Here is a 13477-nt window from a genome sequence, read left to right on the forward strand (position 1 = left end):
CTCTTCTCCTAAAATGCCTGAATGTCTGAACTCATCCCATCTCTACCCATCCTACCTACTATCATGATCAGGTATTAAGTGCTTGTTCCAATGTACCTACTATTCCCCATCTCATTTCTTTTGCAGGTCAATTTTCTCTGAAGTATCTTTTTGGGTAACTCTTTGAGCAAACACCTGTCAGTGGTAAATGCCCCCGGCTCTTGTCCGAGAACGTTCATTGTGCCCATGGCCTGGGAAGACAGTCTGGTTGTAAGGTAAGCTAATACCGATTTTCCCCGACCTCTTTGAATACATCATTGCACGGTCTTCTGACGTCACGGTCGCTATTGCAAAGCCCTGGGTAGTCAGATGCTCAATCCTCAGCAAGTAGTCTTTTATTTTCATGTGCTTCTTCCATGCAAGTCCTAACCAGGCCCGAGCCTGTTTGGCTTCAGAGACGAGATGCGTTCGGGCGCATTCAGGGTGGTGTGGCCATAGAGGAGAAGCGCTTCTGTGACCTTGGCCGGCCCTCACACCTCATGTCGTTTCAGGTGTACTTGGTTGGGTCTAGCAGAGGATTTTGTGTTCCTTAGCCTGCTAGGGTTCGTGCCTTTCATGCGTTCTTAGGCCTTCCCTCTGGTCTCTGTACGTTCTGCTGGGACGTCTGTAAGCTGTGCACTGGGTCCTCGCATCCCACAGCCCTGGTCAGCAAGCCCTCCCGCACAGCCCCACCTCCCCAGCTCCCTGCTCAGCCCTCCCCGCGTCTGTCTTCCCAGTCGCCAGCTGTTTCCCCAGTGAGCTGCTGTCTGACGCGTTAACTTGAAGCTGCAGTTATTTTATTCCCGAGTTCTGTTTCATTCTTCTTTAACTCAACCTGGTCTTTCTCGACCGCATCTTCTTTTACTGTGTTCTTTATTCTTTCTCTCACGATCTTATTTTAAACACATTTATTTCCACATGCACCCAATAGCCAGAGTTTGTCTCTTAAGATGCTGGAGTTTCAACGGGGCTTTTTGTTTTGTTGGCTAACTCTTGGTTGTTATTTTTCATGTGCTGGCTGATTTTTAATGGTCAATGAGTCTTCAGCAGGGACCTCAGATCAGGGTTTGGAGGCTGGAGGGCCTGGGGTCAGGGTGTGGCCCCCAAAAGAGGCGTTAGCTTTGTCACAGCCTCCTGTGCCCCCTGCCTGTCCCCTTGTCCCCTACAGAGGTCTCGATTCCACCTTCTTTCTCCCCTGGGGCCCAGGCGGCCTCCTGTCAGACCTGCTGATCCCTGGCTGCCACGCCCACTCCGGGCCCACGCCTGCAGCCCCAGGTCAGCGCATGCTGCTCCATGGTCCTCTTCCCAGTGTGGGTGTGCGTTTGTTAGAATTTCATCAACATCCCTCGCAATCCATAAAGCATACTTTAAACTGCAAGGAAATCCACGTTGTTGAAAATGGAAGCATCCAACCTGCTATCCGATAAACTAAAAATGTGATGGTACAGCTGTCCTCTGTTAAGCCACAGACGTGTCAAAGTTTTTGAAGATTTATTTTATTTATTTAAAAGGCAGAATAACAGAAAGAGAGAGAGAGAGAGAGAGAGAATCCATCCTCTGGTTCATGCCCCAAATGGCTGCAGTGGCCAAGGCTGGGCCAGGCAGGCCAAAACCAGGAGACTGGGACTCCAACTGGCTCTCCCACTTGGGTGGCAGGGGCCCAGGCACTTGGTCCAACATCCACTGCTTTCCTGGGCACATTAGCAGGGAACTAGATTGGAAGTAGAGCAGCTGGGACCCCAGTTGGCTCTCCAATATGAGACGGATGCTGGTACCGCAGGCAACAGCTTAGCCCGCTGTGCCACAGTGCCGCTCTCCAAAGCGTATTTTCACTCACATTATCTTCTTCCCGGCGAGCCGACTGGGCCCTTGTATGAGTAGGAAGACATCTCTGAGGAAGCCCATTCCTAGGACGCATTTACAGATTAACTATGAGCCTCATTCCAATGGGAAACCAGAGAGACCCTCACAGTCAGTCTCTAAAGTGGCCGTGCACCGTGCGGAAGCCACAGCTCCAAGCCCTAAGCTGCGGTCTTCCTTGAACCAGTGCCAGGAGTCACGGATGGCTTGACCCTGCCCTTCCCTAGGAAGGGCAAGGAAAATGAACAAAAGGAAGAGGTTCCTGCCTTCTGAAACCACCGCCTGTCACCTTCACATCTTTCTGCTCTGTTCTTATCAAAGGAGAAAACCCCCAATCATCAGCCGACCCCGCAGCTACGTGCGCTCACGGCCAAGGGCCAGCACTCGATAACCTGGGGCGGAAAGTAACACCAGCCAGCGCCCTGCACGCCCTGGTCGCCCCCAGACCTTCCTGTCTGACTGTTACTTACTCGGCCCTTGTTGTTTTAGGTCTCTCCGAGAGCCTGCCAAGGGAGTGTGTCCTGACGGTCTGCTCAGACATCTGAGGACCTGGGCAGAGGTGGAGGCCAGGGAAGAACGCTCTGGGAAGTTAGATGGCATCGTCTCACCTGCCCTCCCCAGGGGCGGCTCGTCGTGGAGGGGGGGTTCCAGCTCAAGAGGGAAGTCACAATGGGGGGGGGCACAGGCTCTTAGAGTGGGCCGGGCTGCCCTCTCGCCTCTGCGCCATTTCTCTCTGGAGATCTGAGCCGGTGGGTGCAGGGCAGGGGCACAAGGCAGCCCTACGGCAGGGACGCCTGGATTCAGAGAAGACAGGCAGTGAGAGGAAGGCAGAAGTGCCGCGGGGAGGCGCTAGAGAACCCGCTTGGATCACATGGCCAGACCCCTTTCAGGTGCTGTGCGCATCATAAATATGCAAAAAGATGCCTGCAGTCACCTCAGAACGGCTCATCAGAGGACCACTGCCTGTCCCTGCTGGGAGCAGAAGGGCACGCTGCCTCCCCCACGCAGCCCTCTCCCCGGCTCCCGGCCTCCACGCTGGCCAACCTACAGGAGGAGGAAGTACTCGGAGAGGGGAAGGCAGGGTTCCCCTGGGGCCTCTGTCTTTTCAGAAAAAGGCTTTTGGGTGGAAAGCACGTGTGCTACCAGCAAACTGACCGCGGCAGCCGCCCCTTGCTGAGCCCTTGTCCAGAGCCACCTCTGGGGTGAGCACCTGCTGACCCGCAGCCCCCGACTGCGACAGCCCGCGTCTGTCCCTGTTCCCCGCAGCCTTTCCCTCAAGGCCAGAGGACCTACAGGGACGCCCTGCACCCACTGCTGGCACCCACACACCACAGGGTTTTGAGAACCCTACAGGGCTTGAAAGGGAAGCCCGAATGTGGATGTGTCAACTATGATTTTTAATAAAATTTCCCCCTAGGTTTTTCCCTTAGGTTACTTCTTAGTCACCCTGTACTTTCCAGTGATGGGCTTAAGTGTTCACTTAATGAACCAGATAAAGAGAATCAGTGTTATTTTCTGGACTTTTCCCATTTTTGTTTTTTGTTTTTTGTTTTTGTTTTTGTTTTTTTTTTTCCTGTATTCTCTGAAACTAGAAATACTTAAGAAACACTGGTGGCCAGTGCCACGGCTCACTACTAATCCTCCACCTGCGGTGCCGGCACCCCAGGTTCTAGTCCCGGTTGGGGCGCCGGATTCTGTCCCGGCTACTCCTCTTCCAGGCCAGCTCTCTGCTGTGGCCCGGGGAGACAGTGGAGGATGGCCCAAGTGCTTGGGCCCTGTAACCGCATGGGAGACCAGGAGAAGCACCTGGCTCCTGCCTTCGGATCAGCGCAGCACACCGGCTGTAGCAGCCATTTGGGGGATGAACCAATGGAAGGAAGACCTTTCTCTCTCTCTCTCTCTCTCTCTCACTAACTCTAGCTGTTAAAAAAAAAAGAAAGAAAAAGAAAAGAAAAGAAAAAGAAAAAAGAAACACTGCTCACCTGTGAGAGGCAGAGAGCTGGTTCTGATGTCAGCCATGAGGCGGGAGCCGTACAGCTAAGCACGTGGCACAAAACCAAAACAGAGAAACCGGTGTCAGGCTCCATGTGGGCACGCAGGGGAGAGGGCTCCATTTTGCCTGGGTCTCCCAAAGATTTAGCACAGATCTGCAGGGACCAAGTAAAGAAATCCTCCCAGAGCCGGAGCTGGGAATTGAACCCAGGTACACCACCAATGTGAGACCCGGGCATCTTCTGTTTGCTAAATGCCCACTCCAGTGACTGCTTTTTAAGCAGCATTACTGTGGGCGTTGTAACTTGCTAAAGATATCAGACCCCAAGGGCCATGCATATTTTCCTGTGAGTTTGCTGATTCAATAAGGGCTCCTTTGGCTGGCATCACCAAAGGGCAGCTTGAGAAAATGGGCACGAGTTGGCAGAGTTTAGATGAAAGTAGGTGATGTGTCTCATAGGCACCTACAGGGCCAGGAAGGTGGTGTGAGTGGATTAACAGTCAATTGCCTGACAGTAAACATGGCCTGGGTGAGAAGGGAGGCAATAGGGAGTAGTGGAGACTACGGCAAATTGAACATCAATCACCATCACTTAGCTGCAGCCAGTTGTTGCCAACGTGAAACCATTGACCTGGCATTGCCAAATCCTTCAAGTTTTCTCTGGCAGGCTGGGGCAGGGGCAGAAGCTCAGAATTTGGCTACCTAAATGAAATCTCTTACAAGTTGCAAATGACTCGCAACACCAAGCAAGGCAAAGACCAAACACGCGTTTGGCTGCCACTGTTCAACTTCTCCTTTATGGCATGATGTGTAACATCTGGGGCAGCGGGCTTTTCTGGGGCCTGATGGGGGGTGTCCTCCATGGCACGGGTCAGCAGGAGGTGACCAGTTGCTTCCTCCTGTGGGGCAGGGGACAGATTCTGCCGGACACAGAGATGTCACGCTGGGACCCAGCGATGTGGGAGAAGCCGATGCTGCAACAGCACTGCCTACATCCCACACTGGAGCTACAAGTCTGAGTCCTGGCTGCTCTGCTTCTGACCCAGGCCCCTGCTGGTGCACCTAGGAAAGCAGCAGGAGACGGTCCAAGTGCTTAGACCCCTGCCACTCACCTGGGAGACCCAGAGAGAGTTCTAGGCTCCTGGCTTTGGCCTGACGCAGCCCTGGCCTTGGGGCCATTTGGGGAGTGAACCAGCAGATAGAAAATTCTCTCTCTCTCTCTCTTTCTCTCTCCCTCTCCTTCTCCCTTTCTCTCTGCCTTTTAAATAAATTAAATGAATCTAAAAAGAAGAAACGCCATGCTACGAGGAGAGAAGACAGATCACGGGATGCCAGGGACCAACTTCAGCATCATTCGGTCCACAACCATTCCCTGAACAACTGAACTGGAGCCTCTGGAGGATTAGGAAATGATTCGTTCACGGATTTCTTCTTTCAGGGTATAACACCCAGAATAACCAGATAAGGCCTAACGCGTCTGTCTTGGTCATTTACAGAACTCACTACAGGATACTGGAGGATGTTCCAGGAACTCCAAACAGACACCAGGCAAGCCGCAGGCATGCCGGGAAAGTGACTCAGAGACAGGCACAAGGAGACTTCATGGTCCAATGGATGCTAGAAGCTGCATGGGTGCCGTGCTGCAGGTCCCCGAGCGATGGCTCAATCAGACTCCAGCGGCCACCCCCTGCACTGCAGTCCCGGCCCAGCGCCGCCCCACTGCTGAAGCGCTCCGATCCGGCTCACTGCCTCTCCCCACCACCATCATCACTACCACAGGGACAGCCCGCCTGCCTTCTGGGCCTTCCATTTTCCACTGCCTTGTTGACATCTTTTCTTCTTCTTTTTAAAGATTGATTTCTTTATTTGAAAGGTAGAGTCACAAAGATGGAGAGACAAAGAGAGAAATCTTCCGTCTCCTGGTTCTCTCCCCAGCTGGCCACAATGGCCAGGGCTTGGCAAGGCCAAAGCCAGGGGCCAGGAGGTTTGTCCTGGCCTCCCACTTGGGTGGCAGGGGCCCAAGGACTTGGTCCTTCTTCCACTGCTTTTCCCAGGCCATAGCAGGAGCTAGATAGGAAGTGGAACATCTGGGATTTGAACTGGTGCCCATATGGGATGACAGCATCAACAGGAAGCCACTTAACCCGCTGCACCACAGTGCCGGCCCCACACATCTTTACTTCTGCCCCTCCTCACCCAAGATCAGAGCCTAGACCAGGGGCACTGCCTCCCAAACACAGACACTCAGGATCTCGTAATCCATTCCTGCTGCTGTCTTTCTCACAGCTGTCCCCTCGCCCAATCTGGAGCCCTGGCGCTCCACTCTGCCCACTGGCATCCACGCTCCTTCCATGACACAACACCTGTCACTATTTGTCATGTTTCTGAGGCTAAATCCAACTCTCTTTCAACTCAGCTCAGCTCCCAAATGCCGGCCATTGCGTGAAGCAATAGGAAAACACAGAACGACGCTGCCTGGCCTTGCCCCACAGTCATCACACAAACCTCAAGTGCGCCCCAGCACCATCTGGGTAAGTCCCTCGTCAGTCCTGGATACGCCCCTCACTTCTTGTCCTCTCTCCCCACTCTGAACTGATGACCCGGGTTCTTATTTCACTAGCAAACAAAACCAGCGGAGAATTCCTCTCACCGACACGTTGGCCAACTTCCTGAATCTGTTTTTTCTGGCTCTTTCCCAAGACTTCTCCACGTGTGGCCTCACCATCACCCCTCTCTCCCCTGCCCCTACTCTCCCACTCATTCTCATTAGCTTATAAATACTATGAGAAGAATCCTTTTTTTAAAAAAAAAATCTTGCATTAAAGAGGAGTGATCCTATAAATAGTAACACCAACTATGAAATTCCTATTATCAACAGTATGGTACTAAGACAAAAATATATGGAAAAAATGGAAAGTCAAGAAATGGAGATGTAGCTTATGTGAAGGAGGTACCCCTAAACCACTGAACCCTGAGAAGAAGCCATGGTCACCTTCAAACAGGGTATTAGGACAGCTAGATAGTTCCTTGAAAAAGGGGCCGGGGCCACGGCTCACTAGGCTAATCCTCCGCCTAGCGGCGCCGGCACACAGGGTTCTAGTCCCGGTCAGGGCGCCGGATCCTGTCCTGGTTGCCCCTCTTCCAGGCCAGCTCTCTGCTGTGGCCAGGGAGTGCAGCGGAGGATGGCCCAGGTGCTTGGGCCCTGCACCCCATGGGAGACCAGGAAAAGCACCTGGCTCCTGGCTCCTGCCATCGGATCGGCGCGGTGCCATCGCGGCGGCCATTGGAGGGTGAACCAACGGCAAAAGGAAAACCTTTCTCTCTGTCTCTCTCTCTCTCACTGTCCACTCTGCCTGTCAAAAAAATAAAAAAAAAATTGATAGTTCCTTGAAAAAGTAAAATAGAATGACATAACTATACATTGTAAATTATCTTATTACATGTAATATTATAAAATATATTCTATAACAGTATATATTATAAATAATACATGGTAAGTCTTAATTTTATATTATGTATTATAATTAGATATATCAGACTAGAATCATAAAAATTAACAAACAAAACTCCAGATACTAAATGAAACTATGTAAGTCCCCGAAGAAAACTTTTACATAAAATGTAAAGGGTGAGAGTTTTTAATATAACTAAAAATCCAAATGCCACAAAGGAAAGATTGGAAAACTTGGCAATAAAATTGAGAACAAAGTCATACGTGTAGTTAAAACATGAGTGAAAGCAAACAGAAAAGTATTTGCAACACAGATTATAGTGGACCAATATTTAACATAAGAAAGTCTAAAAATTGAGAAAAAGATTGAAAAACACACAGAAACACAGAAGACATGAATAGACAATTTATTAAAATAGATATAAAATTGGTCTTTAAGCATCTGAAAATATGATCAATTGCACACCTAATAAAATGCAAACTAGATTCACACTAAATAGCATTGGTATTCAATAGATGGACAAAGGAATTCCAAGCTTGACAACAACACAGGGCTGATGAGACTCAAGAGCCAGGCACCCTGACGCACTGTGGTGAGAACAGGGTGTGGCACAGCCACTGCGATGGGCACTTGGTGATACCTCACGAAACTCCATGTGCATTTGCCGTTGCAACGAGCAATTCTACTTCCATGAATCTACCCTTCCACAGTAAAATACTGGTGCCCAAAGGCTATTCATTGCAGCATTATCTGTAATAGCAAAACGCTAGAAACTACCTACATGGCCAAACCTAGGGGACTGGTTGCATAAAATATAGCACGTATCTTTTTTAACAAAAAAGAAGGAAAACACCCAAATTCTGCAGAGTAAGAACACATTTTAAAAACCCTATAGTTGGTTACCTTTAAGGAGTGCAGGCGGATGGAATGACTGAGATATGGGTTGAAATGAAACTTCCCTGAACACACATTTCTGCAGAGTGTTGACTTGGGATAGCATCTTCATGTTTGCTTAGCAAAAAATCAATCAATCAATCAATCAATCAATACAATTTAATCAATAATGAAGTTTAATGCCCAACAGCCATATGCCCGTCTTTGGAGACTTACACCTTAATTTTCCTAGGGCAAGTGCTTCTCCCAATAGCCTACCCACGTGGCATTCGTGGGTTGTCACCCATATGTGGGTGGGCATGTGAAGTCCTGGCCCTGGCTTAGGGGTAGGCGGCCAGCACAGCTGAGCCAGCACACCAGGATTTGGCTGCTGCTGTTCACGGACAAGCCACCTTCCTCTTTTTCTCATCAGCGAAGCAGGAGACCAGCAGGTACTCACGGCCCTTTTGCGGAGCCTTGAAATAAAAAGCCAAAATAAAAGAGACCAAGAACACGTGAGAGCTAACAGCCAACATCCTGGAAATACTGCTCATAGCCCTGGATCAGGCCTCTGCTCATTTCACTTAAGGGCATAAACCAACCATTTCACACCTCTGCCTCTGCCTGCTTGGATTCAGCTTTCTGTACCTGCATTTAAAAAGTCTCAAGTGACACACTCATTCGGACTTCTCCTTCTATGGATGGGGACGCTGAGGCTGAGAGGGGAGAAGGGGCAGGTGCTACCATCACGCTGGAACAGCCCCGAGGTCTCGCTAAGACTCAGACCCTTGGGGGTCCCAGCTCTGATGACCCAGTCCCTGTGGAGATGGTCCTCACCCAGGCTTACCCGAGGGAGAAGTCAGGGAAGGGGTGATGTCTCAGGCGGAAGAGAAAGAGAACGCAAGCTGGGAGGTACGGTGTGAGCATTCGCGACCTCCCAAATTGGAGTGGAACTCATCTTCAGTGTGGCAGAGCTGGGAGGTGGGGACCGCTGGGAGGTGTAGGTCGTGGGGGCTCCGCCCTCGTGGGTGTACTGAGGCTGCTGTTTCAAGAGTGGCTTCCTGATACAAAGGATGGGTCCACCCCCTTTGCTCTTGCTTGCCTGCTCTCGTGTGCTTCTGTCTTCTTCCATGAGATGAGGCACCATGTGTCGGCATCAAGCTCTTAGACTTCCCAGCTGCCAGGGCTATGAGCCAGATAAATGTGTGCTTATCACGAATTACCCAGTCTACGGTTATTCCAGCATAAAACACAGAGACACCAGGCCTCCGTCCCCCTCACCTAACGTGCCCCACACCTCCTCTAGCGGTGCAGATCCACCTGCCCCTGGCTGCATACAGGGAGCCGATCCGGAGATGTTCTGGACCTTCTCGTGTGCGGCCACCAGGGTTGCAGCCCCGTGAGGTGCACTTCTCCACTGGACAGCGCTGTGACTTCTCCGGGCTCACAGACATCTGAGGTCTTGGAGACCCAGGGTTGATGAGAGTCCAGTGAACTTCCTGGCATTCCATAAGAATGTTGGGCTACGCCTTGAGAAACTCGGCAGCTAGGAATCACTCACGTGGCAGCTGGATTCACGGACGTAGAGTCGGAAGATGTAGGTCTGGACCCGGATCCTTCCTGCCACTGGTGTGGACAGGGGCCCTCCTTCATGTTAAGGGAGGGTAATAACAGTGCTCACAGGAATCAAAGAACCAACACTTAAGAGACACCTCTGCAAGGGAAAGTCCTCCACTCAGCTGCCCACAGGCCTCAACAACATCTATAGACTACTTTTATTTAAGATGTATTCATTTATTTGAAAGGCAGAGTGAGCGAGTGAGCAAGAGAGAAAAAGAGAGAGAGAGGTATCTTCCATCCACTGGTTCACTCCCCAGATGGCCACAACATCAGGGGCTGGGCCAGACCAAAGCCAGAAGCCTCCTAGGAACTCCTCCCTCGTCTCCTACATGGATGGCAGTGGACCAAGCACTTGAGCCTTTCTCCACTGCTTTCCCAGGTGCATTAGCAGGGAGCTGCATCAGCAGAGAAGCGAAGACTCAAACCGGCAGTCTGATATGGGACGGGGGAATCTCCAGGGACTATTTCATCCACTGTGCCACAATGTCTACTCCTCCACGGGCTATTTCTCTCTCTCTCTCTCTCTTTTTTTGTGTTTTTTTTTTTGTTATTTTAATTTTTTCTCATTTTTAACTTTTATTTAATAAATTTAAATTTCCAAAGTACAACTTTTGAATTATAGGGGCTTTTCCCCCATAACCTCCTGCCCACCCGCAACCATCCCATCTCCCACTCCCTCTCCCATCCCATTCACATCAAGATTCATTTTCAATTATCTTTATATACAGAAGATCAATTTAGTATATATTAAGTAAAGATTTCAACAGACTGTACCCACAAAGACACACAAAGTATAAAGTACTGTTTGAGTACTAGTTATAGCATTAATTGACATAGTACAACACATTAAGGACAGAGATCCTACATGGGGAGTAAGTGCACAGTGACTCCTGTTGTTGATTTAACAATCGACACTCTTGTTTATTGCATCAGTGTCGCTCCCCGTCTTCGTGGAGGAACGACACAAGATTCTGCGTTGTCCTTTCGTCTGCTTGGCCCTCCCCAGGTTTGCTGCTGGTTCTTCCCGGGTTGGCTGCCGACCCTTCCACCTCCGTGGAAGGGCGGTTCCCCCTGCCACTTTCCCCACTTCCGCAGGGGAGCGGCACACCACCGGCCGGCTCTCTCGGGGGCTGCACAGGTGTTCCTTCAGATAGATGTTCCCCTTAGATGTTCCTGGTGCATGTTGTCTCTCTCCTCCTTTATAGTCCTCTTCCACCAATCCCAACTCTGCTACCCACACGCCGAGTATGCTGCTCTCCTCCAATCAGGAGCAAGATCAGCTCCTGCAGCTCAGTCAATCAAATTGGCGAGAGGCAGCTGCGTAGAAGCTGCTACTCCCTTCTCAGCGCCATATTGTGGGAGAGCAGATGCATAGAATAAGTCTTAATTCCAGTAACTTAGTCTAGTCCCAGTTGCTCCCCACACATCAGTAATCACCCGAGGCTCTTGTCATGAGCTGCCAAGGCTATGGAAGCCTCTTGAGTTCACAAACTCCGACCTTGTTTAGACAAGGCCATAGTCAAAGGGGAAGTTCTTTCCTCCCTTCAGAGAAAAGCACCTCCTTCTTTGATGGCCCGTTCTTTCCACTGGGATCTCACTCACAGAGATCTTTCATTTAGGTCATTTTTTTATTTTTGCCACAGTGTCTTGGCTTTCCATGCCTGAAATACTCTCATGGACTTTTTAGCCAGAACTGAATGTCCACGGGCTATTTTAATCACCCATCACAGATTTTTTTTTTTTTAAATGAACCAGCTAATGTTTCAAAACTGAGATAGCTCACCTAAAAATCCAGAAGGCTGACTTCTCTCTCTCTCTCTCTCTCTTTTTTTTTTTTTTTTTTTTTTTTTTTTTTTTTTTTTTTTTTGACAGGCAGAGTGGACAGTGAGAGAGAGAGACAGAGAGAAAGGTCTTCCCTTGCCGTTGGTTCATCCTCCAATGGCCGCCGCGGCAGGCGCGCTGCGGCCGGCGCACCGCGCTGATCCGATGGCAGGAGCCAGGTGCTTCTCCTGGTCTCCCATGGGGTGCAGGGCCCAAGCACCCGGGCCATCCTCCACTGCACTCCCGGGCCACAGCAGAGAGCTGGCCTGGAAGAGGGGCAACCGGGACAGAATCCGGCGCCCCGACTGGGACTAGAACCCGGTGTGCCGGCGCCGCAAGGCGGAGGATTAGCCTAGTGAGCCTCCGCACCAGCCATGGCTGACTTCTCTTAAAAATAAAAAATACTTGCAGCAGGCGCCGTGGCTCATTCTCCTGCCCCCAGGGCAGCTGAAAACCCCAGTCATAGATTCCAGTGGCCATTGAGGATCGTGCCACCACGTGTCTCTTGGTGGGGAACTATGGCTCTGTGCAGGTGTGTTGTCCAAAGCAGGAAACAAAGGATTAGCTGAGAAGCCTGGGATATTCCTGCCCCACTCCCCATTCTGCTCCCAGCTCCACTAGTACATGACCTAGTGGCCTCTAGGTACAGAGGCACAACTCAAAATCCTACTGAAAGTCCATGATCAAAGAAGAAATGAGAACTTAAACTCCAGTTCTGTTGGCTGATATATAAAACCTAGGATACCTACCCAGACAGGGGTAGTGTAAGTGATTGGCAGGTGGATTAATGGTAAGCATTAGAGACAAAGGGGGAAAAAATATTCCAAGGTAAAAATCCCAGCCCCCAGGTATCCGCCAGGGAAACTAGTGTCACTGTCGACTCGAGGCCAGGTCAGGGCCAACACTAAGGCCATGGCTGACAGCGCCTCTTGACCGTGTGAACAGGTGCAGCTGCCCAGGCTGAACACTGAAGGACAGGAACCCATGTGGGCTTTGGCAAAAGCCGGGTGACGAGGACTAGCATCGTGGCATGGTAGGCAAAGCCGCCACTTGCAAGGCCAGCATCCCTTATTGAAGAGCTGGCTCAAGTCCTAGCTCTTCCACTTTCATCCCGTTTCCCAGGAATGTGCCTGGAAAGTCAGTGGAAGATAGCCCACGTACTTAGACTCTCGCCACCCATGTGGGACACCAGGATAGAGTTCCAGGCTCTGGGCTTCAGCCTGGCCCTGACCTGGCTGTTGCAGTCATTTGGGGAGTGAACCAGAAGATGGAAGATCCCCCTCTCTCCCTTTCTGTCTCTTCTTGCCTCTCACTGTGCCTTTCAAATAATTTGTTAAAAGCTGGTGAAATTCTGCTGAGTTCCCATGTGGACCCCACAAGAAGCTAAGGTTAGTCTTATTTTTTTTTTTAAGATTTATTTATTTATTTGAAAGTCAGAGCTACACAAAGAGAGGAGAGGCAGAGAGAGGTCTTCCATCTGATGGTTCACTCCCCAGTTGGCCACAACAGCCGGAGTTGTGCCAATCCGAAGCCAGGAGCCAGGAGCTTCTTCCGGGTCTCCCATATGGGTGCAGGGGCCCAAGGACTTGGGCCATCTTCTACTGCTTTCCCAGGCCATAGCAGGGAGCTGGATCACAAGTGGAGCAGCTGGGTCTTGAACCGGCACCCATATGGGATGCCGGCGCTTCAGGCCAGGGTGTTAACCCGCTGCGCCATAGCACTGGCCCCCAAGGTTAGTCTTAAAACATGGGCACGTTCCCCTTGAATCTGGTTTCATGCTGTGACAGAGGAAACACAAGTTCTCAGTAAATCAGGTGGGAGAACTATCAAAGTTTAGTAC

Source organism: Oryctolagus cuniculus, chromosome 5, assembly GCF_964237555.1.
Source record: "Oryctolagus cuniculus chromosome 5, mOryCun1.1, whole genome shotgun sequence".
Lineage (NCBI taxonomy): Eukaryota > Metazoa > Chordata > Mammalia > Lagomorpha > Leporidae > Oryctolagus > Oryctolagus cuniculus.